The sequence below is a fragment of the Arvicanthis niloticus genome, chromosome 2, assembly GCF_011762505.2.
Source record: "Arvicanthis niloticus isolate mArvNil1 chromosome 2, mArvNil1.pat.X, whole genome shotgun sequence".
Taxonomy (NCBI): Eukaryota; Metazoa; Chordata; class Mammalia; order Rodentia; family Muridae; genus Arvicanthis; species Arvicanthis niloticus.
In genome coordinates, this window is record NC_047659.1 from 126,036,308 (window position 1) to 126,062,553 (window position 26,246).

Genomic DNA, 26,246 nt, shown 5'->3' on the forward strand with positions numbered 1-26,246 from the left:
GGTCACCTGGACACTGAGGCAGCTAGCTCTCCTGGCTCACAAGTGTAGTGCCTATCTTCTGGGTGCCTGGAGCTTTTCAGGCCAAGAAATTAATAAAGGGCCAAGGAGGAGTGAAGCAGGAGCTGAGCAGCTCACGGTTGCCAGACAAGCGCTCCACTTTCAGACAAGCGCACATCTTGTCTGAAACTCTAAAGAACAGCAGGCTGGAGAGTTGGATCTGTGGTCAAGAGCACTGGCTGCTTGCTCTTCCAGAGGACCCAGGTTCAATTCCCAGCACCCACATGGTGGCTCACACCTGCTTGTAACTCGGACACCTGACACCCTCACACAGATACATGAAGGCAAAACAGCAGTGCACTGAAAATAAAAACAAAGAATAAATAAAGAAGAGTGGGCCGGAGAGATGGCTCAGAGGGTAAGAGCACTGGCTGATCTCCCAGAGGTCCTGAGTTCAATTCCCAGCAACCACATGGTGGTTCACAACCATCTGTAATGGGATCTGGCTCCCCCTAATGGCATATAGGTATACATGCAGGCAGAACACTATATACATAATAAACAAATAAATCTTTTAAAAAAAAGAAAAAAGAAAAAAAAAGAAAAAAGAAAAAAGAAGAAGAGCAACAACCCTGCTCTGCAAACTGCTGTCTCCAGGGCTGGGAGTGAGTATGCTTTGTACCCACATCCAGCCACCACACTGGGCACGTCCCTTCTTCTGCCCAGCCTCCTCCTTTGTGCCTTCAATGTGCCTGGTTCTGTGCTGTCTGTCTGCTTTCAGGTGCTCTCACTGGAAGGTCACACTCTCCCCTTGTCCCTCTCCTTACACCAAGCCTTACTGTGCACCAGGTCTTAGTATGTATAACCCTCTCCTGGCCAGGTTGTGCCTGGTCCCCCTGTTGGCCTGGATATCCTCTACAGGTCACCCCCACCCCGCAAGTCTGTGTCCTGTGTACTTAGCTCAGGTCTGAGTATGCACAGGTGCTTGCTAAATAGAAGACAACTCAGAAAATGCCAGGGACGGGCTTCTGCCATTCTCAGTGTGGAGTTAAGGCTCCTGGGGTCTATCTTTGGGGACATGCCTCTGTGGGTGTCAGCAGCAGAAAACCCAGGAGGCCTGAAAGCTATTGCCACAACCCACTACCCACGGGGACCTAAACATCTGGGAGTGGTGACTGTGTGGGGAGGGGCGACAGGGAGATTGTGTCTGCTGAGTGGCTCCGCAAGCACTGCTCGAGCAGTTACTTACTGTGTGTCAGGCTCTGTGCTAGGCACTGGGGCTAGCTGTGCATAGGTCAGACAGTTCCTGCTCTCACAGGCTCCTACAGGGTCAGAAGGCAAGCAGATAGGACTGCCAGAAGTTACTATAGTGTGGAAAGAGCCTTTGGGGCTTTGGGCTTGGGGGAGGGGCAGGAGTTCTCAGAGTTTTGGGGGGTGAGTAATTGAGCCGAAGTGTAGGCTGTTCAAGTCTTTTCTGTGCTCTTTTGTGCAAAGGTGAGAGGAGCTGGACTTACTTAAAGGGCATGGGGGAAGGCAGTGTGCTGCAGGCCCTGAGGACCAAGGTGATGGGGTCTGGTTTCCACCGTGGGAAGCCTGCTGGGAAACATAGTTTGCAAGGGCCCAGGTGGACATGGAGACTCCACTAAGGGGGAGCTATTTTTAGGGGTGGCAAAGGTGACCTAAATCAGAATCCGGGCCGGGTGGAGACAGGCAGGAGGTTGGCTGAGCTCTGGGGGAGGAGGTGTTACTGGTTAGTAAGATGGGCCAGATGGGCCGGGGGACTGGAGACTCTGCGTCCAGTGTCCACCTGCTGAAGAGACCCCAGCTCCCCCACTGACACTCCTGCTGGCATCTGGGACTGACAGGTCCACTGGAGGTGAAAATCCCAGCTCCCTCAGAGCTGATTGCTCCCTGGGGGTATGGAAACCCCAGGTATCCATTTTAATTCTCCCAAAGTCTGCTGCTTTACTGGTCCTGTTTGGAGTTTTATTATTATTGCTGTTAATGGTTTGAAAAGGCCTTTTAATTAAAGCTGTAGGTTGGAGCTGCGCCTGAGCCCCTGGGGTGGGTGGGAGGGAGCCTTGCCAAGCCTTGTCTCACTCCTGATGGAGCTTGAGGCTTCTGAGCTGAGGCTCTATGCTCCTGGAGGGAGGCTGAGACAGGGGCCCTCAGTCCTTCTCTCTGGGCAGCCAAATCTTTCCAGAACAGATGATTTAACGTTCATTTCCGGATCTGAGCCTTGGCTGGCTCTGGGTGCTCTGTCTTGTGGAAGCAGTGAGCCTTGGGGTTGAGAGCTCAGACGTATTGGCTGTAGGACAGGTGGCTCTGTGGCTGCCATCTCAGCTTGCTCGTGTCTCCTAGGACCTTTAGGAACAGTAAGGAGGTAGCTCGAGAATCTGGTCCAGGCTGAACCCCGAGCACACGCACACAGTCACGCTGCTGTGACCCTGTCTGGCAGCAGTGCTCCATGAATGGCAGCTGCTGTATCACAGATGCTGACAATGCTGCCTGCTTCCCTCTTCTTCACACAGGATCCCCTCCTCCCCACCTTTGAGCTGCCTCCTCTGGAAAGCCTTCCCAGATTCTTTCCAGGACCTGCTTTCCCAGAGGAAATAAATTTCTTCGTAGGGCCTTAGCTGCCACCTTGAGTGACTTGCTAACTTTGGGGTGGGACACAAAACCCCTGGGCTTACTGGATTTGATAAGTGAGGTCAGAGGGAATTCAGGAGAAAAGGGGACACCCCCTCTGCAAGCTCTCGTGTGGAAGAGCACCTTCTGCCCTGTGGCCAGGGATGTTCTCCTCCTCCAAGGAACAAGTGCTTTAAGAACCTGAGTTCCCTCTATAGCTATAGAACAGTTTGTGCATGCATGTGGCCCTGAGTTTCACGGTCCTTCTGCTGCCCCATTCTCTTTCCGTCCTTCCTGCCCTCAGACATCTTCCTGTGCCCACTGAGTGTTAATGCAGATGAGTTTCTGGCCTCCAAGGTCACCCAGCTGACAAGTGTTAGCTCTCCGTTCTAGAACCTTCCACCTTCCAGGACATTTGCACTGGCTTATCCCTCTGCCCTGGCCTCCCTGGTCTTCACACCCACTGGTATCTTCCCTCATGGCATTCAAATGTCACTCACATGTATTTTGCTCATATCTTTTCTGCAATGAGTAGACACTACTACCCCAGTGTCTGGGGACAGGTGACTTCTAGCATGTGGCATGTGGATAGGATTGGAGTAGAATTTGGTTCCACTGTCCCTGGGGAAGAAGAACAAGGGGCCATCTTCTTCAAGGGAGGTCTCCCCATCGACCTGCCAGCCTGCTCTGGCTCCCGTTGTTGTTGGTTAAGTTCACCAACGCTTTGTGTCCCACAAGTCAGCCTTGCCTGCACTTCCTTGCTGCTGCTGCTGCTGCTGTTGCTGCCGCCGCCGCCGCCGCCGCCGCCGCCGCCGCCGCCGCCGCCGCCGCCGCCGCCGCCGCTGCTGCAACACTCTTCTTCTCCCTGGGTTCCCTGAGTGCAGCAGGCTTGCATGGACCTCTCTATTGTACCCAGTGTCTGCCTCTGCCCACACTCTGTCTCCTCCTGGCAGCATAGCTACTGAGCTTCTGAACTCGGTAGTAAAAAGAGAACAAGAGGGATCGGAGAGATGGCTCAGTTGGTAAAGGGCTTGCCTTCTAAGTACAAGGACCCATGTTTGATTCCCCAGAACCCACTTAAAAATGGTGGCTGTAGTGGTGTGTACTTGTTATCCAAGTGCGGGAAATGTATAGACAGGAGGGTCCCTGGCGCTTACTGGCCAACTGGTCTTGCCTAATTAGTGAGCTCTAGGCCAGTGGAAGACTGTCTCAAAGGAGATGAGTGATGGTCCTGAGGATGTCAGCCAAGACATGTCAGCCAAGATGTCACTAGCTCTGACCCCTACCCCATCCCATCCACACACACATACATTTTGGGGGGTTGGAGGGAGGAGGAGTCATTCTAAGGGCTGGAGAGTTCTGAGAGTGAGGCTTAATGCAGTGGTGTCCCCAGGCTAACTAGGGACACCCAGTCCATCTCACAAGCTAGAAGATGATACATAGCAGTGAATTAGTCACTTGTGCAGGGGATAAAGCACAGACTGAACCCAGGCTGACTCACAAGCCCCCTGGAGGCAAGACTTAGAAATGACAGAGGTTCCTGGCAGCACCCACCCATCCAGAAAGCCCTTCAAATGGACCACCTTGTCACCATGCTGGAGAGGAGGAGAGAAGCCGTAGTGGGGACAGGGATTGTAAGAGCAAGTACCCACGCAGCTGGGGAGAAGGAGCGGGGGGCCAGGTACAAAGGAGGTGTCTCATAGGTGACAGCAGCCTAAATGGGACCCTCCACTTGGTTCTTTGCCCCTGCCTTGCTGGGTACTTGGGTTCCAGGATGTAGCAGCTCTAGGGACCGTACTTAGCAGGGGAGCGAGCCGCTCTCTAGATGTTATAAGCTCAGACTTAGCTTGTGTTCCTGAGGAGGGGGTCCCTAGGCCCTTGTTACCTCTCCTAGTGAAAAAGGCTCAGGCTGGTTGTTGCCTGCCACCTAGGCTAGGATTTAGGAGATGCTGTGGTTCCTCTCAGTGGATTCTTCCTTCATCTTTATCATTATATCAAGAAGGAATGGAGCTTGGCCTGCCCAGTGAGGATGCTGAGGCCTTGAAAGGAGATGGGGAGGGAGGGAAGAAAAGGCTTGGGGTCTTGGTGGTCTGAAGGTGTGTAGGCCAGCAGCTTCTGTCCCTGAACCTCAGGGTCCCTGTGCAGGGTGCGGTGGGATGGGGCGGGGGCTGTGAAGGAAGCTCCTCAGGTGTGTGACACACTGGAGCTGGACATGTGTGGGGAGCCTTGTCTGTGGAGAGCTGGGTGCTGGCAGGGACCCAGCCATGAGTAACGGGGTGGCAGGGAGGCCCATCTGGAAGGTGCTAGAATGATAGTAAAAAAAAAAAAAAACCCCACCAGTCATTCATTTAGTAAACATGTATTGAGTGTCAGCTTTGTGCAAGGCCCCGGGCAGCCTGGCCTCTGCCCCAAGAAACTACCAGCCTAGGTGGAGCCATCAAATAATTAAATGGAACCAGGCAAACAGAAGACCCACGCTTGGGCAGGGGATGGGGGCTTATCCTTGGGAAGTGTCATTTGAGCTTATCTCTGGAAAGCATGTAACAGCTGCCCAGGTGAAAAGGCAGGGAGCCGGTCCTGGGCAGGGAGATAGTATGGTAAAGAGATTGTAGAGGAACTCAAGGAGGAGAGTGGATTGTGCTGAAAGGGTGGGGACTCAGCAGCCTCTGGAAGTTCTGCAGACTACCTCAGAGCGAGAGCCCCGCAGGGGTTGAGATGTGCAGTTTCCATATGCTCTGTCTGGCCACTGGTTAGCGAGGGTAGCAGGCAGGGTACATTGAGCACCAACTCCAGTTGGAGACATCAGCAAGAACCTTGCATGGCACTTGAGGCAAACTGAAAGGAGCATGCTCATAGAGAGCTGGGCCCAGTAACAACCTTTGCTTCCATCCACAGCCTGGCAAAAGTATTACAAAGTGAGCAGCAGGTAGGAAATCCCCCATACCCGTGAAAGATGTGGATTCCAGGCTGAGTGGAGGAGGCAGAGGGAGAAAGGGAGGCAGGAGTCAGGAATAGCCAAGGCTGTCCCATTTAGCTTATTTGTCACTGACTGCCATTGTGACTATCCCCCCTCACCCCGGCATAAAGGAGTGAGGGAGACCTAGTTCCCAACATTCTCCAGGAAACAGAGCCTCAAATTGGAGCTCTGACGTCACCTCCTCCTTCTGGTTACCCACAAGCCTGTGCTACCCACAAGCCTGTGCTACCCACAAGCCTGTGCATGTTGCCTTTGCCTCAGGAATTTCTGCCTGTTCTGGAAGTAAGGACAAGATGAAAGTGGGGTGTCCCTGGAGCACCCACATACACTCGAGATCTGGGTCAGGGCTACCCAGCTTTGTCTTGTGATTCACCTCACGTGGCTGTTTCTAGGGTACAGGGGCTGTGTGAATCATTTGGGGCCTAGGTGGTGGGAATAGGATGGCTTTTGGAGGAGGCCAGTGGAGGCTCCTTATAAGCTACCATACCTGAGTCCCTGGACACACCAAGGCCTAGGCCAGGGCTCACTGCTGGCCAGCTTGCACCTTAGCTAGCCAAAAGTATGACCTGCTGGGGCAGGGCTGAGTAGAGAGAAAGGGGGTTGCTTCTCAGAAAGGACCTCCCTCTGGCCTCTCAGGAGGGACCCAGACTTCTGGGGGGCCAGGCCCCTTGGTGGCTGTCTGAGGCTGGTGAGAAAGGGGTTGGGTGTGAGCTGAAGAGCTCTGTTGCTGGGACTGGGAGGCGGAGGGGGTGGCATAAATGGCTGTCACTGAAGGGGTGAGTCAGGCAGCACTGGTAGCATTGAGTCAGCCCCAGGGGATGAGGGGAAGGGACAACTGCCAAGGTCAATTCCAGCAGATTGGGCCCTGAGCACCTCTCACCTCCCTACAACCCTTCCTACTCCCAGAGTAGACAGCCAGCTTCACTGCTGGTTCGCTCTGAGGAGAGAAGGGAACTGCCTTTGTCCTGGTGCAGAGAGGGGAGTTTGAGGCCCAGTTCACTCCTCCCTGGCTGCAAGTGTCAGATCCTTGACTCCTCTCAAGGCGTGCCCTGTCACGGGGCTGTTGCCCAGCCAGCCCTCCTCAGCAGAATCTGCTGCCAGTTCTTATCCTTCAAGCTTTTCACCCCTTGTCCCTGTCAGAGGAATCATGTGTGACCTGAGGTTTCCTCTGTCCCAGGCCCTTGGCACACAAATCACAACATGGTCAGGTCAGGAGCTCAAAGTCCCATGTCTCAATGATTATCCTGCCCCTGGCTCTTGTCAGGCACACGTTTGCAGACATGATGGCCCTATTACACAGGACTCTGACCCCACTGTCACCCTCTGAGTGTGGAATCGTTCCCTCTGCTCATAGGCTAGATAGGAGGAGACAATCCTGGGAGGCTCCTTAACTCAAGGGTCACTTTGTTCCTGCAGGAGGAGGTGGGTATGATCAGAGTCAGAGCCTGTACTCCAGGTAGTCCACTCTGGTGCATACAATAGGCACTTAGTAAATGCTGGGTTGGCAGAGATGGGAAAACACATCTTCTAAGAGCCACCCCTAGTTTGTGGAGGGGGAGCTTCTCCATCTTCCTCCTCCTCCAACCTTCCAGTGTTTCCCTGAAGCTGCAGGGACACTGTCCTCTGCACTCAGTGAGCACCATGGCCGCCCACCTTCCATCAGCTGGGAATACAGGCTCAGATCCCTGTAGACACCTCATCCGATCTTCATTTCTTTCATTAAGAGCAGGCAGAGATAGAGCTTTGGGTCAGAGCATCAGGGCCAAGAGGACAATTTTCCTAGGAGTCTGACTGGGAGACAGACCTCTGAGGTCCAGGGAGTGGGTGGGAACATCCACAAGGCAGCCAGGAGAGTGATCCTGGGCCCCGGAGTGCTTCCTGCCCTCTGCCTGAAGTAGGATCTCCTTACCAAGAAGGCAAAGGCCAGAAGACTTTGGGCCAGGAGCCCCACAGTCTTGCTGTGTTTTGGGCAGGTTACTCCTCTCTGGACCTCAGTTTCCTCTTTGATAAGAGCTGTGTGCAGTGTGGCTCTTTGTGCAGTGTGTCTGCATGGAGGAAGGCATGGGCACACTCAGGGGATAGATGGGATGCATAGGCCAGGTGTCAGGCTAGGAGCCTGTCCAGGAACAGGGGCTGGAGTCCTCAACCTGTAGCTTCCCAAGCCTTCAAGGCCAGGCCCAACTCCCACCAAAGGCCCTGTGACATCCTCCGTTCTAATGATGTTGATTAATGGCCACAGAGTACATGGGCGCCAGCAGCCACCCCCCTCAGCAGAATCAGTTATGATCTATGTGATTGGGTCCCTCAGGGAGTAACCATCTAATCTCAGAGAGGTTCTAAAAGTGGGTCAGTGCTGGGTGGGGCCTGGATGGCAGCAGCCAACTGGAAGGGAGGGGCTCAACTGTCATCTCTGTCACAGAGGTCAGGTCTAGGACCCTATGGCAGACTTGTGACGGTGTGTGTAGCCTCAGAGGCACAGTTGTCACAATTGCTGGCAGGGGCGTCTTCTTCCCTGGCTGATGGGAGAGACCTAAAGCCAACGCTAGTCCATGGCACTGGACACCTTAGACTCCAGGAGGCCAGGGAAAGCCTCTTTGCGGGGTGACACAGGTGAAACCAAGGGATGAGGAGCCAATTGTGTGAGTTCTGGGAAAAGTGAGCCTGAGGTAGCACCGGGGACTTACCTCAGCTGGCCTATTCAGATTACGAGGAGTGGGGAGACAAGTGACTGCAGGGTGTCAAGGGAGAGCGAGGGGATGGTGCTAGGTAGGAATGGAACAGGGGTGAAGGACCCTGAAGAGTCTCCTGACTCGGAAGTTTAGATCTCCTTCTTGGGAGGGAGGCAGAAGCCCCCTCTCCAATTCATGCAGGCCCCTTCGACCCCCTCATGAGAATGAATTGGGGGTGCACTTCGGGAGACATAGTCTGGAGAGGTAACAGTTGAGGATACCCTCTGTGGCTTGGGAGTGATAAAGGAGAGCCCAACCCCGAAGGCTGGAATCTAGCATGTCTTTCTGTGTTGAAGCTACTTACTGGCTTCCACTGGGCAGCCACTGATTTAAATAACTCAGTCCCATGCTCCTCACGCAGGGCCAGGAGTCCTGTTTTATAAAAGTTACATCATATGAGACAGACGTCCTCGAGTCACTCATGGTCACTCAGCTGGGAAGGGGCTGACTGTAGGATCTACCCACTTCCAATCGCCTCCCTGGATCCCAAGGCTACACCTCCTCAAGGGAAGAATTGGATGTTTGAGGCTGCCAGGAGTCCCCACCTCCCAGTCTAGTGGATTTGAACCACATCTGCATACGTGTGTGTGAGCATATACTCCTCTCATCAGAAACCAGGGACAGGATCAGGTCAGGGGCATACCTGGGTCTAGAGGGACCTTGCTATGCTCCCCTCTGCTGGTCCTCAGATGCCTTCTGGCAAGGGCACTAAAAGGGACTCTGTAGCCACCAGCCCTTGGCCCAAAACTGGTATGTGCTGTCTTTGGGCTATCATGTCTCTGCCTTGACAGAGGACCTTCCAGCAGAGTAGAGAGACTGTCATGAAGAGAGTTGCCAGCCTGTGGCTCCAGCAGCATAGGTGGGGATTCTTGCTCTCAGAGCCAGGGAGCTGGGTTTGGAGTGGATTGAAGAGGCCTATTCTGGGAAGCTTTCTGGATGAGTCGTGGTAAGTTGGGTCCTTTCTGACTTGAACTCTCCAGCATGATACAATGGAGAGAGGATAGATCTGATGATTTTTAAGGTTAACTGGGTTGATTCCTGCTCTTTACTTCACTAGCTATGTGACTTTGAGTAGCTGGATTTATCTTTATGTGAACATTATTTCCTAGAGATAGACAAACCCTTTGGGGGACACAAGAGTCAGTACCCTGTTTGTGTCACCTTCCCAACGCTCAACATCTACCACCTCGCAGTGAGAGCCAGCACCCTGGGCTTCTCTATCCATTGTGACTGCCTCTGTGTTCTCATTTTGAGGGCACTGAGCCTCCAACAGATAACCTGATGCAAGATCTCACAGCCAGCCATGCTTTCCTCTGTGTGGCTCTGCATCATTCAGTCTTCATTCCCGATCCCCAGCTGGCAGGCCAGGCTGACCGGGCAGAGCCCGCTCTTAGAAATGTGTGGTTTCAGCACCACGGCCAGCGGCCAGACGATTGAGCTGTTTAACTCAGCTGGTCCTTACCTGCCTTATGGAGACAGCAGGCTCTGGGAGAGTCCCCAAAACCAAAGGGCCACTTTGCCCTGGCGTAGAGTTTACTGGACATAGTGAGCCCTCTTCTGGGCTCCTCCTGGAGCCACCTCCAGGCCGAGTCACTGCCACCCCCTCTCTAGGCCTTAGCATCACCATGGAGACAGTGTAGGAAAGCACTCCCAAAGCTCAGGCTCATGTGGCCTTGGGAAGCCCCAGTGCTGGATCTGATGGGACTGATTCTGCTCCCAGTCACTCTACGAATGGGGAAACCAAGGCCACAGGCTACAGGGAGGGCTAGGTTCTTGTAATGTCCCTGCAGCAAGGCAAGGCTGGCCTTACTGCTCCATTATGAAGATGGAAGTGTTAAAGTGAAGTGAGCATCCTTGGGGACCTACACTAGCTGCCTGGAAACCTGATTGGAAGAACCGGATTTCCTCTGGCTGGATGTGTGACGAGTGTGTGGGGTTTGTCTCAGTGCACGCACTCTATCCACTGTGGGAAGACACTGAGGTCCAGGCCAAGGCTCATGGTCACAGGACATCTTGTGGACATGGATATAGTTGGACTGGTTTCTGACTGAGCCCTACACTCTGCAGCTATGAGACTTGGCTGCTTGTCTGTGAAACAGGAGAAGCCAGGACCCACATCACAGGGTGAGTAGGAGGTTGAACTTAGACAGGACAGGCCTGAGCTTTGCTCGTGGGAGCACTCGTGGTGGGAGCACCCGTGTCAGCAGTAGTCAGTGTCACCTGTTGTCAGCGCCTTGGTAAATGTGTGTGAGTAGCTGCATCCGTGAACAGCAGAATCACCTGCCAGGCCACTACAGGGCCTTGCTCCAGGTGCTCGGGACAGCTTTCCAATCTGTTCCATTTTCCACTCTGCAGATGTTTGCTTCCCACCTGTATGGCCAGAGGGCCTGCCTTGCAATTTATCCTGCACTGGAATCCCCTGGGCAGAGCTCAAGATGCGTGCAGGGCTGTGACCCCCACACTGGATAACGAGGAGACCAGGATAGCTGCCTGGGAGGATCAGGAAGAGCTGCTTGCATCCACAGCAGCTCTGCACAGTCTTCAGTGGGCAGGCCCTAGTAGCTTGGCCCAACTGGAGCCGTAGGGCAGGCCTCTGGCAGGCCGTGGCATCCCACGGAGGGCATGCAGAGTGAGGAGGATGTTCACAGCTGAGATTGGCAGATGGTGCTGTGGATGGAGGAGCAGAACCCACGACATGGTGCAGGCAGGAGAAACAGGTTGTGCCTGGAGTGTGGAGTGGGCTGAGGAGCTGCAGACCTACGCAGAGGAGGTGGCTCATCTGTGCTGCCGTGTCTTACACAAGCCCCTTTGTTTTCTTGCTTGCTTCCCTGGCATAGCTCAAGGCGTTCCAGACCTCTAGACCCCACCCTGACCCCAGCTTACGCCTGCCAGCCCCAGTTCCTAGCCACCCACTTCTCTGCTCTAGAAACTGAGTCATACTCTGACCTTGAAGTCTATTTCACTGAAATGAATCCCGCAGTGGGCTAAGGCAGGTTGATTATGGGAGACACTGGTTATGGGAACAAGGTTCCTTCTAATGGGACCTTTGCTGCTGCTGCTGCTGCTGGAGACTCTGGGGGAGAAATAGGCTGTCATCAGGGAACCCTGAGAGGACACCCCAGCCCTGAAACCGTGATGTGTGGGGACCTTTGCCCCCCAGCCTTTCTTCTTTCCCTGAACAGGTGCACAGAACCCTTTCTTGCTCTCTCTGGGCTCTGTGTGACAGCCAGATGTGTGGACAGCATTCGTGGATGGACTGAGTATCCTGTGGGCAACAATACCTGCCCCTAGCCCTAAGCCAAGGGTGTCAGGAGAGGCAGGGCCCTCGTCTGCTCACTGCATGAAGCTCACCAGTGGTGCTGGGTAAGGAGAGTAGCTGCAGTCGGGGAAGGAAGATGAACTCTCCAGTCTGCAGAGCAGGTGTGAGAGGAGTTGGGCAGATGGGTCAGGCAGGGCAGGGGTACTGAGCATAGCCGATAGGATCTGTATGATCCTGTTCATCTGCCATGTAGTCAGCAGGTGTGTAGTGAGCACTTACCGTGGGCTGGCCCTGGGAGCAGTGGAGAACAAGTCAGATGTGGTCTTCTCTGGAATGGGCTTCATGGTCAGAGTTTGCCGTGGAGATTTTCATGGAAAAAGCAGTGAGTCTCTGCCTCCAAGTGACAGGCTCCCAAGTAATAGCTTAAGCAAGATGGAATTGTGCTCCTGTCCCACGTGTGAGTTTCTTTTTCACAGATGTAGGGAGGAGGCCAGCCTGTGCTAACCAACTCCTTACCCTGTGACCGTGAGGCCTTTCCTGACATAACTAAGGCCACCCAGCAATAGAGTGGCATCCAGAAGGGCCGCCTCAGGAGCTGCTTCCCCTACTGACCCTTGACAGCTGTGGAGAGCAGCCTGTTAAGCCAGCAGCAGGCTGGGGAGGGCTGAGTTCTGTACTGGCCAGCAGCTGAGGCCAGCCTCTCCCAGAGGAGACACCAACCCTCTGGATCCCTGAGGCCTGAGGCCTCCAGTCCTGTCCCTGGACTCTGCCTGGAGATCTCCCATTCAGTATCCTACCTGCTTAGTGTGTCCTGAGTGAGTTTCATGTTGGCCCACAGGCCTGCCTGCTACTCTTTTTGGCCTGAACATGATGGCATTATCCTCTGGAGGGCGCCCTGGAATCCCCCCTCCCTGGGTACTTCCAAAAAGTGCAGCTAACATGCTGTCTTAAGTACTCATCCTGAGATTTCACAGATGCACACCGTGTAGCACAGTCGCCCGTGGCAGCCAATCACTGCTTCTGCTCCAGACCATTGGTTTCTTTCTGTCTCTGTAATTGTGCCTTTTCTAGAAAGGTCACATAAAAAGAAGCATGGAGTGAAATATAATCTGGTGTCTGGTGCTCAGCTTAAAGTTGTGGCCTTCATCTCTACTTTCGAGCACTGGATCTTATCCCTCCTAAGTGCTCTGTCTCACCCCATTCCATCCTGGGTGGAGAATTTGAACTTTTTTGGCTTGAAGCTAGGATGAACGGTTGACCTGTGCTTCTGTGGTCACAGGGGAAGCCAGCCATGGCACAGCTGAGACATGGAGGAAGATATCCATGTCTGCCTTGGATGGAGGGCTGCTTGCCCTGCAAGCCTGGGACGTTTGCCATTGGCCCCTAAAGAAGGGTTCACTTGACTATGTTACAGCTAAAAGTCAAGGGCTCCATGACCCTTGCCCCCTTCTCATCAGAACCGAAGGGGAGGGGCTGTTCCCTTCCACCTCCGTGCCCTGTAGGTCATTACAACTCGAGTTTGAATGGCTTCTGTAGTCTTTTTAAAGAGTGTGTGTGTGTGTGTGTGTGTGTGTGTGTGTGTGTGTGTGTACAGAAATGTATGATGGCCAGGGGTTGATGGAAGGTGTCTTCCTCAATTACTCTCCTTGCTTTCAGGGTCTGTCACTGAGCTACTGCTGACTGACTGGCTAGACTAGCCTGTGAGCGCCAGTGCTCTGCCTGTACACAGACCACACACTCCTCTCTGTCTCTGTCTCTGTCTCTCTCTCTGTCTCTGTCTCTGTCTCACACACACACACACACACGGAGAGAGAGAGAGAGAGAGAGAGAGAGAGAGAGAGAGAGAGAGTGTTCTGAGGTTATATACATACACTGCAGAGCCCAGCTTTTACATGGCCCTGGCCCTTTACTGACTAAACCATAAATCATCTTTCTAGCTTTTGTTGTTGGTTATTTATTTATTTATTTATTTATTTATTTATTTATTTATTTATTTATTTATGTGTTTTGAGACAATGTTTCTTTGTGTAGCATTGGCTTTCCTGGAATTCACTCTATAGACCAGGCTAGCCTCAAACTCAGAGATCTACCTGCAGTACATTTGACACCACCACCCGGCTGTTTTTGTTTTTGAAACAGAGTCTCATGTATCCCAGGTTGCCTTGATTTTGACATGAAGCTGAGAATTACCTTAAACTTCTGGTCCTCCCGCTTGTGGCAGGAGTAGAGCATATACCACCATGCCTGAGAGCTGGGGGTCCAGGGGACTCAGAACTTTGCACCCAGCCCTTTGACCGGCTTTTAGAGCCCGGTGTCTCCTGACTGGACCCCAGATAGAGCACCTTCATTCCACTCTCTCTGATCTCACCACCACCTCCAGTCTCCTCCCCTCCCCCAGCCCTTTGCTTATCTTCCACAGGAAACTCACCAAGTGCTTGGGTCCCCTCTGCCTCCAGGGAAAAGGCTAGTCTCTGAAGGCCTGGACCTTCTGGATGATTGAGTCCCTTCCTGTCTTTCCACATCTGTCCCCTTCTACCTGTCCCCCTCCTTCCCTGGAGTCTCCAGGCTGGCTCCCTACTTTACAGAAGGTTCCCAGATGTGGCCTACATTGTCCCTGTTTGCTTCCACCTGCCTGCCTGGTATCTTCCTGTGGCTCTTCCTGGGCCCAGTCCCACTCCCAGGCTGGTTGCAGGTCCCACAGCTCTGGTCTTTTACCCATCACGGTGGACTGCGATGTCTGTTTACGTATCTGCCACCCCCATAGGATTGGGTGTTCCAGGGACACTGCCTGACTCATCTTGTCCTCATTGTGGCCCAGTTTGGGGCCGCGTACGGAGTAGGAGCCCAAATGTTTGTGTGCAGGGCACCGTGTTCTCTGTATTTGTGCCAAAGCCTGAGGACTCGGATGAGGCTTCAAAGGGGTGGGGTGGCTGCGAGGCAAAGACGGACGAGAGTGCATCAAATGCCAGGTGTGAAGGCCACGGCACCTGAGCAGTGGTCCTGTTCCTGCAGCCTTCCCTGGCCCTCCAGACCCCGCGCTTGTCTTGAACATCAGTGTAAGGTGCACCCCCCTCCCCACCACAGTGTTCTGTAAGAACAAAGACAAGCATGCCTGGCTCGTGTCCACACCTGGCCCAGGGCATGAGGCTGCCAGCTGTTTCTTAAGTGACCTTGAGCTGTGGACAAGTGGCTATGTGAAGGTGTGGCTTAGCCTTGGGTTTGAAAGCCAGCCAGTGGTTCATGGTGAGGCTTTCTAGCAAGGTGACAGTGTGTTTAGTGAATTGTGAGCACCCTGGAAATGGGGTCTGAGGCCACCCAGTCCTGAACCAGCAGAAGCCATGTGCTATTGTCAGACTTTATAAATTTTGTTCTGCAAGCCCAGCGCGCTGTGGCCCTGTGTGGACAGTGTGTGTCAGAGTAGTTCTGTTACATACAACGTCCTTCATACTTGGAAATTGTGCATCCAAGAGATGTAGGGATTTGATCATGGGGGACACTTCTAATTCTAGGGAGAATCCTCAGCCCCAAGCGTGACTCATGGGAGTTTGCTCCTGCCCAGGCATTCACTCACGATGTACAAACTGAGCCACACATGCTCTCTGCTGCAAAGTGAGTGACCTGCAGCCTTCAGTGCTATGACGGGTGTAAGAAGAAGCAGGGGCCTCTGGAGTAGCAACACGCGTCAAGATCTGCTGTGACTGCTTACAAGCCTTGTCCTGCAGCTTCGAGAGGTGAGAGGTGACAGGAGTCCAGATCAGACCCTCAGAGAGGAGCCTCCCCACCTGGCCCCAGCTCCCATCTCCAGCCTGAGGCAACTGCTTCTGCTTCTCCAAATCAGGAGTGGCTGGCAGTCAGTTCTCATACTGAGCATGGGTCTGGGACTATGGCCAGCAGGTAAGACTGGCACAGGGCAGGAGGCAAGGAAGGATAGGACAGAGTTTAGAGCTGGAGTTGGCCTCTCTTCCCAGGCCTGGGCTGTAGCCAGTCCACTGTATCCTACACAGACACAACCAAGCCCCACCCACCACTGAACGTGGAGTTAGCAGCTAAGGCTCAGTAGCGCCTCCTCTGGGCAAAACGTTGCACTGGCTGCCAGCTGCCTGGTGGGTGTTCACAGTTCTTCCCAGGCGTCCTAGCCACGCTGCTTGTGTGCTGAGACTGTCAAGGCCTTCAGTACAGTAAGATATTTTGAGAGAAGGAGAGAGGACATTTGCATACCTTTTATTATACTGTATTGTTATAATTCTACTTTATTATTAGTTATTGTTTTTTAATTTCTGCTCTGCCTATCTCTAAGTGAAGCTTTATCACAGATGCGCGAACAGGACAAAGCATACGTTCAGTGCTCTCTGAGGTTTGGGGGTTTACTAGGTGGTCTCTGGATGTCTCCCCCAGAAGGGGGAGCCAGAGCAGCCCCTGTGCTGGGAAGGATGAATGGCTGCTACACATGGGCTGTGACTCTCACATCAGACCTGAGTAAGACATATTCCCATTTCACAGAGGAAACACTAAGGTCACCCCTCCGCTGTCAGTTGCTACCAGGTGGAGCTGGGTCTGACCACAGGCTCCAGAGTTCGTGCTTGAGAAGGTCCCATGTCTCACTTGGTCCTCCGGGTACCTTTGGAGTCAGCCATGGTGGAGCCTTCCATCCTGCCCTCCGCCTGCTCAGGTTCCACCTCTACCCTGTACCGCAGGCCTCCTTCTTATGTTTGTCTCGCTCAACCCTGTGGCTACACAGGCTTCCTTCAGCTCTTGAATGAGAATCATGGAACCAAAGATGGGGTCCATGTCAGTTTTCATACCATAATGGCCCATGAAGGAGGCTTTAGTTATAATGGTGGCCTTGAGGGTAGACTATGCATATCTATGGACAGCTGGTATGGACCAGTAAACTAGGGGCAGGTAGCTTGGTGATGAATGGTGGCCAAATGGCTTATGTTCCAGTGCTCTGAGGGAAATACATAGTAGGGACAGGAGAGGCAGTAGTCTAGGAGGCTTGGGGCAGAGGCAGGAAGCAGGCTTTGTTGAAGGAATGGGCAGGAGGGAGTTGGGATGGGGCGTGTATTTCTGCTTCAGGGATTCCAGTGATTGGTGGCATCATGGGGAGAAGTGGACTTCGAGGAGGGGGCACGTTTGGGTGTTTGGATATGTTCTGAGGAGCCTGAGGTGAGGCTAGGAGGCGGCTGGGGAGGGGCTTTGTGGAACAGGCTGAGGAACCTAGACTTTGGGGTGTGGAGAGATTTGGGACATCATTTGTGCAGGCCAGAAGGTCATTGCCTTGGCATTGAGTGAGAAGGCCTGGGGACAGAGGGAGCCTCTTTCAGAGGCAGGCCAGGCCAACAGAGGAGATCCTGGAACAGGAGAAGCTGTCTGGGCTGCTTTTAGAAACCACGTTCCCATTTCAAGTATATTGAGCTAAAAGCTCCTGTGTAAGTCAGTTTTGCAAATTGAATTTTTGGACAACAAACACTATTTAACTGTGTGGGATGGCAAGGCCAACAGCTTTGGAGGCAGGCTGGCTGAATCCTGTTGGAAGGTCCTTCTCCCCGTGACCTGGAGCTGCCGAGGACTTGACCTTCCAAGCCATGGTACGAGCCTCATTCCACTCAAATCTTAAAAGGATCCTTCCACAGAAGTGGGTGTGGGAGGCAGTGGGGCCACAGGAGCGAGCAGTGCTTGCAGCAGAGGCAGTGGGCCTGCAGGCTGGCTCTAGGGACCCGGGTCATTTCAAAGATGTGTCTTCAAGACATGGACAGAGTTTTTATGTAGAAGATGAGAGACGAGGAGAAGGGGTGGAAGAGCCCCTGGTCACTTGGTGAGGAAGTTAGAGGACAGCAGGAGTTAGGGTCCAGGGCTTTACTCACACAGGATGTGAGATGGAAGCCGGGCAGTCCACAGTTGCCATAGGGCCTCTGAGAGGTGAGGTTGGCTGGAGAGGAACGCCAGGCCTGTGAGAGGGAAGAAACCCAGAGCCTGTCAGGGGGTCAGTAAATACCCACTTACCATTGGAAATAATTGCTAGTAGTTAACCTTTGTTGATCAACTTCAAATGCCATCTGCATTGTGTGTGGGACCCGGAGAGAACTCAGAGAACTCTGACTTGGGATTAGGGGTGGGGCATCTTGTGGGAGGGGCCAACAAGCTGCAAGGCCCCATTGGTAGTGACACTGCAGAGAATGGCAAGCTACAAGCCTGGGTGATGAAGCTTAGACACTAAGGATGTTCAAGGGGACGGCCGATAAATAGCAGCATCCTGTATTCTGCTGAGCCTGGGTGGGGACTTCAAGTCACCCCTATTTTAGATATCAGCAGAGAAGTTAAGAAATTTGACCAGAAGACTGGGCAGGCCACACCTTTCAGCACAGCACTGGAGAGGCAGAGACAATCTGATCTCTTTGAGTTCAAGGCCAACCTGGACTACGTGGCAAGTCCCAGGCCAGTCAGAGTTACACAGTGAGACCTTGTGTCAAAGCAAAACAAAAATATGGAGAAGGTTGCCCAGGGCCACTCAGCAACTGAGAGCCTGAAGTTTTATGTTGAGGCTCTGCTGTTTAGTTAACACTTCTCGCTATGGGGCTATACTGCCTGCCATTGGCCAGTGTGCAGGAACACCTGGCCCACCCATCCAGTCAAGTAGTCAGTGCCAAAAAGGTTATGAAGGAGGCGAGAGGAGAAGGCTTAAGGACATCTGGGCCACCAAAGTGCAGGGCAGAGGAAGAGCAAAGGTCCTGAGGCAAGCGCATGCCTGGTGTGTCTAGTGAGAGCCTGAAGGCCAGTGGGCCTGGCGCAGAGAACGCAAGGGGAAGTGAATGCTCGAACCGAGCTGACGCAGGGCTGCCTGTAGTGGCTGAAGGGTTGTGCGCCTGTGCTTGAGGTAAAGTGAGGCCCTGGAGATTTCAGAGCTGTGGATGGGTAAGATCCGACTTGAGTGCTCACCTGACAGTCTCTGGTTTCTGTATCTGGTAGCAAGAATTAAAAAAAAAAAAAAAAAAAAAGACCAGGGCCAGCATGATGGAGAATCCAGGTAAGATCTGGAGGTTACTGAATGTGCAGTAGCACAGCTTCCTGTCACGTGGAGGTGGGCCCAGGGCAGCGGCGTAGCCTGGACATGAGGAGGGAGAGGTGTCAGGAATGAGCCCAGAGCATGGGGGGTGGTAGCTGCAAAGATGGGCTTTTGTGGAAACAGGTAGGGAGGAATGCTTCATCAAGAACGCACCACCACCATTATTCGAGTTAATCCCTGGCTCCCTCAGGGGTAGGAGTTGAGACTCACTGTAGTTATGTGGCCTTCTCAGGATCACATGGTTAGAAGGGAGTGCAGCTCTGATCTGGAGCCAACTCTGCACACTAGGGTTTGTAATTCTCATTTAACATTCAGTTAGTAAAGGGCCTACTAGGTGCCAAGCACCACACTGAATGCTGCACCTGTGGGTGAGGTGAGCATGCTTTAACCTGGTGGCACACCAGTCAGAAGTTGCAGCAGCATCCGTGGAGCTAGACATGAAGCCTAGGCACAGTCAGTGTGTTCAGCAGTGGGAAGAAGACAGCTAAGAGGTCCTGGGGCCAGTGGGAAGCCAACCAGTTAGGGGTCTGGTGGCTTTCCACAAGCACACAGACCTCTGGGACAGAGGGCTTCTTGGGAGCACATTTGTGGGTTTTTCCCAAGTAGTCTAGAGGCTCCCAGATTACAGATGGCCACCACGAAGTTCTGTGGTGTTATTTTCAGAGAATCAGGATGGTTTTAACAGAGTTACAATGTGATCCATAACTCATGTGCCCTATGATTTGCTCATGGAAGTATTCTGTTAGATGGCTTTCAGCTTATACCCAGAGCTATGTGCCCATCACCATGGTCCATTTCAGAACCTCTTTATTGCCCCAGAAACTGCTTCCTCCCACCCCTCAGCTCTCATCACCTCCAGTGCCATTGGCAGCCTCCACTGGACTTGACTCTATTTTCTATTTCTACAAAGTCAAAGCCACCTGTGACAAACATGGCGCTGGGCAGTATGAGGCCTTTTGTATAGAACATCTTTATCTTTGCATGTATGTAGATTGTGTTGGAAATCCAGGACTTAAATGGTATCACAGCCAGCAGGGCCCTAGGGGCTGCTACCCATCTTAGAGAAGAGAAAATGAGGGGTGGGGGACTTGCAGCCTTCCCTCAGCAGGCAAACTTGGGGACTTCAAGGGTCCTTTCGGGCCCTCCCAAGTCAGGATGCTTCCCTCTGCTGTTGACTCTTCTTCCTTCAACCATATGCTGGGTGAATTTGGCTCCAAGTGATAACTTGGTGGGAACGATATCTTCCCAAGCTGTAGCACCAAGTGTATAGTAGATTTCTACACCCCACAATGCACACAGAGGCCTTCCATGCACACTTCTGAGTGTGTGTCCTTTCACTGAGATTGAGTCCCATCTCATCTTTCCTGCTACCCAAACCTTTGCTGTTCCTGCGTGTTTTTCTTGGCCAGGGATGCTGTTCCTCAGGGAGATGGGCTACGGCTGTCCTAGAACCAGAAGTCAGGATTAGAGCCTGGGCCTCATTGGAGATCAGTGTGTACTCCTCATCAAAGGAGTGCCAGGGCTCTGAGGAGGTTTGGAGACATTCAGGTCAGGAATCTTCCTCCTGCCTTGCCACACTGTGTGCCTCAGTTTCTTACTCTGAAAAGAAGGAAAGTCTGTTGCACACGTGGCAGTGTGGGAGCTGCTATGTGGGAGGTGTCGTTTCTGGGCAGACCCTGGGGAGAAGTTTGGGAGAGTATCCTCAAGCCTGGGGAACAAATGAGGACGGTGAGCCTTCCAGCCTCTGCTCGCCCCTTCCTGCCCCGTCTAGCTGCTCAGGTTCTGGCCTTTGTGCCAATGATGCCTTGGTTTCTCAGTCTCGGTTTTATGACCTATAGAATAACAGGGTAGAAGGGCATCCCCTGAGGCCTCTGGGTCAGCTAGCTGCCTCCTGGATAGGTGTGTAGTGGAGAGTCTACTTCCCGTTGACAAGGTCCAGGGAGTAGTTAGGGGACACTGCTCAAGCAAGCACACTGAAGATGCCTGGCATCCCTCGGCTCTCCCAGGGAGATACTCAGGCTGCTGGGACAAGAGGGGCACACCTCCCAGGGTTTTCCCCAAGGCAGTACCTTATGCCAGCATCCTTTCTGCATTATCATCTCAGACCTCCCAGCAGGTCCCAGAAGAGTGTGCTTAACAAGAAGAAAACCTGAGGCTCAGAAAGAGAGAACCACCTGTCCATTATCTACAATGAGTGAGGGGCCAAGCTGAGATTTGAACTCCCAGTAGTGTGACTTTGGCCCCTCTCCTGACTTCCCTCATGAAGTGGGAAAGGTGGGAGGAGCAAGAGGGAGGAGCAAGCTGACGAAGGACTGGGGAACTGCAACTTCCCCACTGCTGGCTGCTGCAGGGATTCTGTGGGTGGTGGGAAAGGCATTGTAAATATGCATGACATGCAAATCTACCTCTAAAAACAACGTGGGCCTCCCATGAGCTGGGGTGCCAGGGTTCTCTGGAAAATACAGCGTTACACAAACACTTGGGTTTCTATGACAACTATGCCGACTTGCCCCCTCCCGAGGGCTAGTCTGAAGGTCTCAAGGTGTGGCACTCATTTCTGGCTAATCCGTGTTCCTCCTGTGTCCTGCAGACACTGGTGCAGCCTGCCCGCCCTCTGCTTGGAGCCTGGTGGCCCCCCTGTGTGACCAGGGCCCAACCAATACCTCTGATGGAGGGCTGGAGGAATGTGTGTGGCAGTCCTCAGGCTCACACCCGATTCTGAGGTGTCATCTGCAGCAGACTTGCCGGCAACCATTTTCCCTGTGCACGTGGCTCCCTGGTTGGTAAGTACAGCCATAGGCCTGGGCACCTCACCCACCACTATGTTTGCCAGTTTTGGGAAATGCCCAGCCCTCCCACTGCCAGCACCCACAAGCTGGCAGAGGGACCTCCATAAGAGTGTTCCTGTCTGAGCACAATTACAGTTTAACCAGCTGGGTATATCCCATCCTCCCGACAACTCTGGAGGTGGGCCTGGTGAGGATGCCTATTTTCCAGGGCACTGCCTCCGTGAGGGAAAGCCCTTGCTGAGGGTGGACGGCAGCAAGCCCAGCACTAGACATTTCAAATGCCACACCCAGGGCTGGGGCAGGTGCCCAGCACAGGCTCAGGAGGAGGAGGAGGGGAGCAGGGAGCTTGCTGCAGGCTGTGGTGTGACAGGGCACGCAAGAACACATTCTTCCTCCTCCTGCTCCACCTGCCTAAAACTCACACAATGAGGTACTGGGCTCAGTCTTATCTCTAACTGTCCCTCCACACTCACATTGTCCTCACAAAGCCTGGTTCCTCCGTCATCCCACAGAGCAGGGACAGCCACCTCAGGCCCACAGGGTGCCAACCACAGCGCCTGGCTCATTTATCTCCCAGTTCTTACATAGGCTCCCCCACCCTAAGGTTCTGCTGGTATAACATGTCTAGTTCACTAGTAAGGAAACCCAAGGGCCCGCAGCCACCGTTCAGCCTGGGTTGTAGGTCTGCCTTCTTGAGTGCCCTCTGTTTTCCAGGGGCTAGGATCAAGCAGGGGAGTAGGGGAATGTGAGAACCCCTCATGATGTCTCACCGGACTCCAGGAAGGCCCAGGAACCCATCAGCCTTCTGGGGTCCCAGAGAGCTGCTATAGTGGCCCTCACTCAGCATGGTGCCAACCCCTTTGCTTCCAACTCTTCCACCTGCCAACAGCTGCCAGCCTCCTTGATGAGATGCATATAAGAAGGGAAAAGACTGGCAAATATGCATAATATGCAAATATCGAGGATAATATAAAAACCCGAGAAGTTCCCTGTCAATAGTGGACGTCTTTGAGAACCAGACGCTGCACATTTGTGCGGTGCCAGCCTTATTGTTAGTAACTGTGAAAAGGCCCCCATTAATTAGTACCACCCCCAATTCAGTTCCCCTGGCCTGGCCCAGGTCTGCTGTGGCAACCAGAGACACCTGTTGCATTTGGCTGAGAAGCTGTCACCACAGAATCGATGAGGAACTGGTGGTCTGAGAGCAGGGAGTGCCTTCAGCAAACATGCTGGGTTTGCCTAAGGCAGGCTGCGGTCTCCCTGAGGACAGTGTGTCGCAGGGCCAGCCTGTGAGGCAGTGGGCATTTCTTGAGCAGGTACTACGTGCCTGGCAATTGGTGAATACCTGGCACTCGTCAGCATCTCATTTCAACTCCCCGAGGCTCGCAGAGGGCTTAGCCTCTCCTGCTGATGAGCACGGCTCTGAGGCCTCCTCCGCCCTAGGGCAGATTCTGGAGGCACAGCTGCCACTGCTCACAGCCCCCTTGTGTGTGGCCCAGTGACGGAGAAGGGATTCCTTGGCACTGGCAGGGAGCAGCCGTCAGGATCACGTGGAAAAATGGAGGCCGGGGTGGCGCGAGGGAGGTGTTACTGTTGCGATTTTGTAACAAGCTGGTTATTTAAGGAACTGGGAAGCTCTGAGGGAGCCTCTGTGCCTGGGCAGAGGCGGCTGGGAGGACAGGGCCCCCAGGGAATTGAGGTCAGGGAGCCAGCCACGAGCACTGATCAATGGATTGATTGAGTCTTGTCCACTTACTGACAATAGTAACAGCATCACGAAAGCCTGGAAAAAAAATCCACTGTCTGTGTCAAAGAGGACCTGTGAGCTGGAAGACACAAGGGGTTTGTAGGGCAGCAGAGCTGTTTGCTGGCCTGGGGGTGGGGCACAGCCTTGGCTGCTGGTCACTTAGCACACTCGACTTTTTGTCTTGTGTGTGTTCCTGTGTATGTCACAGTAAATTACAACCTCCAAAATAATCCAGCTCTAACAATAAGTTACCACTTATATATTTATTATCAGGCTCCTTGCTAAGGATTTTCCTCTTTTTGTTTTAATGGCATGTATGTATTTTATTTATTTACTTATTTGAGACAAAGTCTCTCAATGTACTCCAGCCTGACCTGGAACTCACTGTGTAAACCAGAACAGCCTGTAACTCAAGACATCCTCCTGCTTCTGCCTCCCAGGTGCTGGGATTATAGTCATGTGCCATCATTCCTGGCTTATTTATTTAATTTTGCTTGATGGAATCCAGAAGCTTGTGTGTAGTGGGCAGGCACTCTCTCACCAAACTAAACTGCACCCAACTTACCATTTAACTTTTTTTTTTTAATCACATCAAATCTTTCCAGGTTTTCTTATTTTACCCATTGTAGAGAAGGGGTAAGTCAAGCTTAACAGGTAAAGCTCCTTGGCATATGCTTAGAGGTAAGGTGAGAAACCAGACAGGAACTCAAGCCTCCAGCACAATGAGGGCTTGGAAGCTACCCCAGAAGGTTGGGAGCCCTCTGTCTGTCTCTGCTGGGTCTGTGCCTCTTGCATGCTTGAGGTGTGGGAAGCTAGGCAAGCATCCATGGTCATCGGCAGCTGGGAGGGGTAGGACCCTGACAAGGGCCAGTGTGTGGCATTTGGCCATTTAACAAATGCTCTAGATAGGAATAAGACATTGTAAGGGACAACTGGAGAGAGGCCATGGAAGACTCAAGCTTATTCCATGTAAAAGGAAGTCATGCAGAGGAAGCAGGCTCAGACCCATCCTCTGACCCAGTGCTTCTCAACCTTCTTAATGCTGCAACCCTTTAATACAGTTTCTCATGTTGCGATGACCCCAGCTATAAAACTATTGCATTGCTACTGCATAACTGTAATTGTGTTAACTGTTACAAATCATAAAGCAAATATAATAGACAGGGTATCTGATATGCGACCCCCAAGTGGTTTCAACCCATAGGTTGAAAACCACTGCTTTCTAAACTCACTTCCTGCAAGCCTACTATGTATTGAACCTGTTATCTCGTCAAGCACAGGACAGCCCTATGGAATTAGCTGGGCAGGTGATGGGTCTGAAGTATGGAGAAGTGACTAGTGTGAGACTCCACGGGCTCTGTTGGTGACGTGACTCTGACACCCCACTCCTGGGAATGATAAACAGGCTGGACCTAGTGCTGAGGGCTCCGGCAGAGCTTGAACTGTATGTGGCTAGGACCACACTCAGGGAGAGCAATGTCCAGCTGGTGCTGGGGACAGTCCTAGAACATGACCTGCAGAAGTCTCCTGAGGCCTGAAGCTGGCAGCCTGTTCTCTCTGGGCACCAGCCCCAGAGGCATCCGTACATCCCAAGGAAGTTTATTGACACATTAATAGCCCTCCCAGAGCACCCAGGCTTGGGGAAAGACCTGATGTTACACTAACCACCCAGACAAACAGAGGGAGAGGAGACGGGATCAGTGCAGTGGATTAACAGCCCAGGGCCACACTATGACACGGGACTGCCTAACAGGACACAGATCAGCTTGCTGGCTAGTGTTGCTGATAGTAGCAGGGCAGTTGGGAACAAGCCACTTGTCCATCTCCAGGGGACTAGTTAAATCTGTTTGCTGCAGCTGTACAGTGGCACCTGCTGTGGCTGTTAGAAATGGGGCCGGGATCTAAATTTACTGTTAGAGGAAGAACCTCATAGTGTGGAGTTTTAAAAAAAAAGAGGTTCTAAGGCAGCACGGGTAACGCGAGGCCGTTTTCATCAGACTTGTGGGTTTATAGAGCTGCTCTCAGTGCTTTCCCTGGTGCATGCAGACCTAAGGGATTGGGAAAGCAGACCGGGCTGGGCCTCGTTTCTATTCCTTCTTGGCTGTTTGACCTTGGGCAAGTCACTCGCCTTCTCTGGGACTGTTTTATGGAAAACAAAGAGATGGATAACATCAGAGAGTGTTGACCCAGACCTAGAATCATGCCAGGGTGATACCGCAGGTGTTCAGTGCCACTGTGTAATGCCACATCTGCAAGCCTCCGCAGGTTGCCTCTTTCTTTAGTCATGGGGATAGCACCTAGGGAGGACAGCACAGCTCTGTGCAGAGGACCAACAAAACCCCAGACCAGCAGCAACCCCACCACAAATCTTGGCCACTCCCCTTGACCTACTAACCTGCCTCACCAGTCAACACTGTCCCCAAAGAGGCTGCTGTTGGGGACATGTTGGCCCTGGAGCCTCCATTAGTCCTGCCTGGAAAAGACAGGCTGTGCCTTCTGGATGCTCAGAACCTTAAATCTCTAGTGGAGAGACTCCAGCTGAGGAAGCCAAACTTTCCGAGTCTCGGGGCTCTCCGTCATGAATAATCTGACACATGCAGACATGGGCACTTATTTCACCAGCAGCCTCACCGCGCTGCCCTTGATGATGGTGATAAATTAGAAACTACCCAATTATCTGTCTGCGAGAGATGGTTAAATAAATTCCATCCAGCAGCTGACAGCATTCTCTGTACTGTGGAGACAGCACTGTAGATCTGTCCTTGTTGACATGGAAACATGTCCAGGCACATGGTCGGGGGGGGGGGGAATAGGAGATTAAAAAAACCCAGAAGGTTAAGCATGGGGGCTGTCAAGATGGCTAAGTGGGTAAAGGCACTTTCCACCAAGACTGCTGACTGCCTGGGTTCAATCCTTAGGACCCACGTGGTGGATGGAGATAGCTGACGTCTACAAATTATCCTCTTACACATACACACACACACACACACACACACACTAAATTAAATAAATAAATAAATAAATAAATAAATAAATAAATGTAGTTTTTAAAATGGT

The 26,246-nt window shown here is 52.7% G+C and overlaps 1 protein-coding gene across 3 annotated transcripts in view; it reads left to right on the forward strand.

Annotated features, from left to right (window-relative positions):
- Dlgap4 (DLG associated protein 4) overlaps positions 1-26,246 on the forward strand; it is a 147,719-nt gene that overhangs the window by 30,282 nt on the left and 91,191 nt on the right. For all 3 annotated transcript variants that reach the window (XM_076930114.1, XM_076930115.1, XM_034496877.2), the window contains exon 2: positions 21,244-21,436. The gene's annotated coding sequence lies outside the window, so the exon portion shown is untranslated. The remainder of the gene's footprint in view (positions 1-21,243; positions 21,437-26,246) is intronic.